The sequence below is a fragment of the Montipora capricornis genome, chromosome 8 (assembly GCF_036669925.1).
Source record: "Montipora capricornis isolate CH-2021 chromosome 8, ASM3666992v2, whole genome shotgun sequence".
NCBI lineage: Eukaryota > Metazoa > Cnidaria > Anthozoa > Scleractinia > Acroporidae > Montipora > Montipora capricornis.
The window spans coordinates 8,786,576-8,794,451 of NC_090890.1; positions in this window are offsets into that span (position 1 = coordinate 8,786,576).

Here is a 7,876-nt window from a genome sequence, read left to right on the forward strand (position 1 = left end):
GGGAATCGAAACCGGGCCACATTGGTGGGGGGCGAGTGCTCTCACCACTACGCCATCCCTGCACCCCTAATAGCATCCTCTTAATAAAATCTGATGACAGTGATAATGAGCTCGCGCAGGAAAAAATTTGAAATAGCAAAGAACCTTTGGTTTTCTGGTCAAAGTTACTTTAATTTGATAAGCATGATCTTCCAACTATTTTGCTGAACAAGTTGACATTGTGACAATTTTTAGAATTGGGTTTAAACTTTTTTTCCTCAGCTCATCTGGAAAATTGCTGTATGTGACCTTTGTCTTTTGCGACGAAGTGGAAAAATTTAGTAGAAGTATCATTTTAGAATTTAAAGTGAAAACGTTATAGTGACCATTATGAAAACATTTTAATAGAAACGGTAATGATCGTTTTTGGAAGAGACAATTTTCGTCCAACTGGTAGTGGCGTAAAGAAATGTTCGGCATTGTATTTTTCGCTCCTCGATTGATCGCTGAATGAAATATTTTATTGGAGCCTTACGTTATATTAAAAGCTCTTTTCTTTTTAAGTTTTGGCCCAAAAGTGCTTCAGAAACGGGTTGTCGGCATAGCTTTAAAATGCTGTATACTTTTGGCATAACAGAATGCAAATTAGGTTTTGACACCTTCAGTGCAATCCAACCCGGCCAAATATTCGCGACATGTCCCCTTGCTGTCATATACAGGGTGGTGAAAACCGCAAGTGCTTCGTAAATCCTGGTTAACCCAGATAAATTTGGATTAAATATATTCTTCTCTGTATATCTCATTTTCCGACCTTTAAAGTTTTTTTTTTTTTTAATTAGTTTTTGGCTCTATATCCATTTTGCAGGGAAATTTGCCGACCGAAAAAGAGTTGCTATATTGCGGAGCAATAAACTGTGACCGACAACCTAACATCCTTTTTTATGAGCAACATGCACAAATTTACAGCAAGAGGAATTCTCTGCTATAGATTAAAAACCGCAGCCAGCTTAACTGCTGAAAACACCGCCGAATGCTAACAAAATTGGCATGGTATTCAGTAGTTACTCCCCCCAGCCAGAAGGGTTTAACTTTATTGACAATCACAAGCACATAACAAATTACCATGTGCGACGACGAAACATCACTTAAGGGGAAAAAGGTTATTTCATAAATGCAATAATCTTTGCAAGTTAAAATCATCATAAGTCAAGATAATTACAGCAGATTTAATACATATACACAAAGGCTTGACGTTTTTAAAGTTTAAATTTTAATCTTAATGATCAGCAACTGTTTTCATGATTACCCCAGTTTCCTTAGTCCCTTCCCCTCCCCCCCCCCCCCCCCCCCATTCTAATAGGAACCCGATTAAAACAAAAAAAAACCTTCGAGGGAAACTTGGGATTTGGTCGAATAGTCTACAGTAACCTTGCTTTAACATCTATGGACTGTGGTGTCTGTTGATGATATCCCTTGCTTGAATGTACATCGAGATTCCATGGTTTCCATCATGACTATGGGGATCTACTAATCTTTGTAGCTCAACTAAACATTCGCCGGAAAGCGATACCGCATTGACTGGGACCACTACCTCGTTTCTCTCTGGTAATATGGCGTCGGCTATTTCTGGTTCAGAGACCCCATAATTTTCGGCAACTATGTTTTCCTCGAAGAAATCTCTGACTGCACTGTGGTTGGAACCAAACATACGTAACATGCCAAGAATGTAGAGCTGGTTAGGGGTTTTCTGGTTCTCTGTGGATAATTTGTGGTTGTTCCAAGATGCTTTAAAATTCCTCAAACTGTTATTTATTCTTGGAATGAATACAAGGTGCAGTGCAGCAAGGTCTATTTCGCTAGTAGCATCAAGAAGAGCTTGGTTTTCTAAAAAATAAAAAAGACGCCTAAAGTATTCTGTGACCATTTTTCGCATATCTCTCCAAAGTCTCTCTATCCGCTGGTTGTGCACGGAACTTCCTTGTAAAACGCTACCTCGACCCTCTCCTCTTCTCTGCAACATCAGCCGCTTAACCTCCCCGTTTTCTACACCTTTATCGATCCGTATCCTTGACGGCCAACAAAACTCTTCCGTTGCAGAAACGAAAAGACTTGCCACAGTCGCTGCTCTGTTGTTATCTGAACATTTAAGGTAGACAACCAGCCTCGAATAGCCATCGATACCTCCGTGAACAACCAAACGCCACCTGTAAAATGACAGTATTGTGATGGTTATGACTTTTACAACTTACCAGCGCCTGAACCGTAGATTTAATCGGTGGCTTTGTACACTTACATTTTCTCGCAAAGAAGTCAGTTAAAAAATTGGTAGACGTTGCGCTGGGCGCTGCGTGATAGGATGGGTTTCCCGTGCTGCCAGGAAAAGTAACTTAACTTACATTACCTTACCTTATCAGTTTGTGGTTGCCATCTAAATGCCAAAGACTGTTCGGGGCTGAAGATGGAAGGGTTTAAAAACTTCTGATCAGTTTATGCGTAAAAAATTGATAGGGATATTTAAAGAATCGGGGACAATCGTTATGATAAGCTTCCTACTCGGAGAAAAAAAGTTCTCCGAGTAGATTAGAAAACCATCAAACCCAAATTAGACGCCAAGTCGTGCACATACTGGTGAAAGACGAAAGCTGTGCCTATAAAGCGCTCAAGCGGCCCTAAATTGGGTTGCACCTAAAATGTCACCACTAAAAATATTGACATGAATAGCATGGGTTATCAATGTTGCATTTTAGGAATAACGGGGTTGAGAATAAATATTCCATTGATAGATTTTACTTAAATAAGACTGCGGCTACCTGGAACGGAATAAGTCACCCTGGGCGTAAGGTTGCGCCACCTCAAGTTTGCACCAACTGGGTCCACGGAAATGAGCGCGTCGGATATATCAGACCGTGATGCATACAAATTTCTAGCTGCTAATTCCCCTTCGATCATGATTATTCCTGCATCCATTGATCTGCTCTTTATTTCTTCGACAACTTCCCGCAATTCAGCCGAAGTCAAAGTCCTTCTTCCCCGCTGGTGCTGCCTTCCCATACTAAAGTAAACCCTCCTACGCCAAATAGTAGAAATGGACACACCTAGAGATAAACGAATACAATTATAATATCATTTTGTTTATCAAATAATTCTGCACAGGATAAAGATGTCAAGTCCTTCTTGTTCTAGGGACTTGACTAGGTTTAGTGATGTGGTACCGTTATGACGCCTAAGAATGATAAAACATGACGAAAACCAGGAATAAAATTAGTCACGATAATTTTTTTTCTCCAAATTTTCACAGAAACTTTGACGTTTTCCCTGTTTTTGAAGTGTTCAAAAACACTTCAAAAACTTCAATTAAAAAAAAAAAACTTCATTTCAAAACGTTTGGACCGTTAAGCACAGCTTCACTTCAGTCTGCGCGACGTTGATTTCATTTTGACACCCGCCTGGGTTTTGAGAATCTTGACAATTTGTCACGAATATCGTGGCCGGTATCGACAGAAAACGCCTACCAACTTGGTAACTTGTATACAAATTGATAGAGCACAAGCAAACTTGAAAAAAATCAACGCAAAGTTAATTAATGGCACCCGAACATAATGAGAGGCGTACAAACCTTAAAACTTGCATACAAATCATTTAATGACGAACACTGATACACGGACATAAAAAAAAAAAGTAATAGGCAAAGCTTACAAACTTAAAGGGAAGCTAACAAATACAATAAACTGCTCGAAAACGTAAGAAAATGACTAATACTTTCATAATATTGAAACAAAGTGTATTTCTTTCACTTTTTAGGGCTGTAACCATTTGAAAAGGTATTGAACTTGCTTATATTGTTAAGGGAGAAACAATTTTCGTATATTTGTTTCAAGTTTATTAAAGTATCACCCATTTTATTAAGTAAACGAGGGGCTTCTCGTGTCGGACAGTATTCTGCTAAGTTTGTAGGCTCTGCCTTTTACACAACTTGAATGCATGTTGTCAAGTTTGCACATGTTTCATGTCTTACAAGTACATACTATGCTCATTAGTCATTAGTGCACTGCATGGATTACCGAGAGCTTTTGCGATATCCATCCACGACAAAGCGTATGCGCGCATAACTTCCAGTTGTTCCTTGGTGATTATATATGAAGGTCTGCCAATGCTCCTCGTGGCTGATAATGGTGCCCTGTAGCAGAGGTGTTCCGCTAGGAAAGGAATTAAACAACTGTATTGTTCAATCATCCGACCAAGTATGCCTTCCAAACTAAGAAGGTTTGTTACCAGCATCTGTAACGTTGGTTCTGAACAAGGCCTTGATGTTTCTAAAGTCCAGTGGATTCGCCTGAGATGTTGTATGGCTGCTTCCAGTTTGATTTTAAGCCCCGACAAGCGTTCATTACTTACATTCGGGTCCTCTATGGAATTTTTGGCGAGAAAGTAGAGATCGTGTACCTCGTTGACAAATACTTCAACTGTTTGGGGGTCAAGCGCGACATCTGAAAAACAATTTTTTTTTTGTATCGAAGTTAAAAATGACATGGCTACCATGAGCTAGGGGTTCTATTTATATTTTGGGTTACCTGTGTCGGCTTGCGAGAAAACAATTAGCAACACAATAATCGCGGACACGGACCCTTCCATAAAAGGCATCTGAATAAGATTAAGTGAAAGTTTCTTTTCCTATTTCGTCTAATGGTTTCTTTCTATAGCTTTAAACCTGTAAACGGGCTATAACAGCAGCTTTGGATCGCGCTTTAGGTGACCTTTGATGCGATACCATATGGTTTCATTGTATTTGATTGGTTTTGTAGTTTCCTCTTCAGCACATGACGTGGGTCTTTTGTCCTTTATGCTATTTGATACCGGAAACCTCTGCCAGGTTGCACTGAGGATTTTTTTGTGAGATGTCCGAAGAATTATTTAGTAGCTTAAGTTCAACCATGTCTTCTGTTTTGCAATCGATTGATCTGGAACAGGAAAGGTTAACAAGTCGACCAAATGCTGTTGGTCCTTTGTTCAACAGCTCGTCCCCAGAAACGACGAGCCGAATTACAACCAGGAATGCGGGTGCCAAGCCCACAAGGACATTTGTGTGGCTTGGCCAAAACGTAACAAATGTGGATTTATCGTCATTAGATGGTAAACGCGTTAAGTTTTCAAAAGGGATGGCTTCGGACGCAATTTTAACGTTGCTGAAGAGAGAAATACCGCAGATCGGGTCAACCAGGTAAGCTTAGCCTACATTTAATTGAGAAAAAGGTTACCGACTTGATGCTTTGGTGTTAGAAGATTCGTCCCAATATTATGAAGGAAAGCTTTAATGTAACATGCACAAAGCAGCAAAGTGAAAAATATCATATCAAAATTAAAAAGTATTCGTTTTTTAATTTTGTTTTCCAGAACACGTTGTCGTTTTTAATCTCCCGAGTAGTGAAACAATACATCAATTCAGAAATGATCGACATTTTTGGCAGACATTGCTCTGCTATGATGAGAGTTTCAAGTTAACACTTCATTGTTATGTTTCGTAATCCTTGTGGCTGTTCTTAGGGGGGATTGAATAATTCCAATTTAACAACTTGAGTTGTAATAAAAAGGTGGGCTATTTTCTTAAATGGAAAATCCTCAAGTAGGAGAAATCTCGTTTTCCCACTAACGATAGGAATCTTTTATGATCAAATTCCAACAGAAAGGAGGGGAGTGGCAAACATGGTCTTTGACTCGTCAGCCCGACGTTCTCTCGGACCTTGAACACAAGAAAACCCCTCTTGCGCCTAGAATAAAGAGCCCGAGTAAGCGTCTAAAATATAGCGCAGAGCCCGCTTCACCATAAATGCCTTTAAACGTGCGGTTTCAGGTCGTTTCAGGGGCCGTTATCGACCTGGAATGTTACTCGCTCTTTGTAATATTCCTTAAACAGGTCTATCGAAATGCGGGCTGCATGTGCAGCACTATTACTTTTTCCTTCCTTAACCAATGATAATGAAACCCCAAAGAGTTGATACCAAAGTAGTGTCAACACTAGTGTTACACTGTGTTTCTCTCAAGCGTGACAGCAACCAATTGCTCTGAATGGCGTTGTCGCTGGCGTAGCCATCATCTTTGCTAAAACAACCTCATATTCGCTAAGTTGTATTTCCTGCCGCTAAATTCCATTCGCTGGCGCAAATTTCTGTTCGTTGTCACCAATACGAATTCGGGAATATAGCCTGAATTTTCAGCCGCCTCCTCCGCCCTCTGGCTGGAGAGTTTTAGCAACTACAATGCAATTACGACGTCTGGAGGATGTCCCAAAATGGCAAGAAAATATTAACCAACACTTTCGTTCCCAGGCCATCCCGGTATCACAGCCCGAAGTTATTGCTGGGCAGTCGTCAGCTTCACTGTTGGTTTTCCGTGTTTTAAATGAAGTTGAGCCACTTAGGGAAGTACTTCCCCACTTCCCTAAGTGGCTCAACTTCACTTAAAACACGGAAAACCAACAGTGAAGCTGAAAAAAGTAGAAAAAGCGTAACAACTGTTTTACATGATTGCCGGGTGGGAACAGATACCTGCTTGATTAGAGTGAAGATATAGTTGACGTCATATTGTCATTGATGTGCCAGAGCCTCACTGGCTGTCAAAACAGAGGGTCTTTTGTTCCTGTGGTTGGCCCATTTGAATAACAAAAGCAATGTTTGTAAACAGATGTTATCCCTATAGGTTTGATTTATACATCTCATGTATTCATTTTGACAGCACAATCAGCTTCTATAAGTCAAAGAGTGCAGGGAATCATGCCCTCTTCTATGTTGGCTCCTCTCTATCTGGGAATGAGATAGTTTCAAACTACAAATACAGTGCAACCAGAGTTTTCTTAGCAAGAGGACAGGAACCTCCTGAGAATGATGATGTCATTGAAGAACCTGTTACTGTGGTCAGCTCAAATGTCCATCAAATCAGAGCTACTGGTATGTAATTTTCCAGCTTGTGCAAAGAGGCAGACGTTATAACAGATATAAGCAGAGGTTGCATATCATGCATTAGATTACAGAAGTGAAAGGGTCCAGCAGGGTGTCGGTTGTTTAATTTCACACTTAATAATAATAATAATTAGTAATAATAATATAATAATAATAATATAATAATAATAATATAATAATAATAATAATAATAATAATAATAATAATAATAATAATAATCACTATATTTAAGTCTCAAGGTTATTTAGCAGAGCACAAGTGCTCTACTGATTGGGGAGAGTACAAACCAAATCAAATGTTGGATTTTTGAGGACAGGGGAAAACCAGAGTACACGGGGAGAAACCTCTCACAGCAGCGTACAGAACCAAGAAACTCAATCCACATATGGAAGGCACCACTGCACCAGCCCTGCTCTCGTTAAGGGCTTTCATACTACATGTACAAAAGAGTTAAAGAAATAATATAAACCTGCATAAAGTGAAACAGTTGAAACATCGCTGAAAAATGGCTAAACCTTCCATTACGATAATTCCAGGTAAATTGAGATAACCACATTATTCTAATAAGGGCTACAAAGAGAGCTTCCTAACCCCAACTGGGATCCTACCAAGAGTGGAACTTCCGATAAAGGTGTTTCAGACTAATGAAACATGTTGACATTGTACCTTCATCTTTGTTTTGTAGATCGTTTGATTACTGATGACAGCAAAAAATGCATCAAGGTATTTAATATATGTGATGCACTATGCCCCCTGAAAAAGCTAAAAAAAAGCCCCCCCCCCATAACTTGAGATATCAATGCCACAACCTGTTTGCGATCGGTAAAATACACTGACAACAGCAAAATAGGGGGAAAACTGGGATGATCCAACAAAGCCGTTGCAAGCGCGAGGCAAGAAATTGCCAATACCATGATACTTAATAGGATAATGGTTACTTTTAA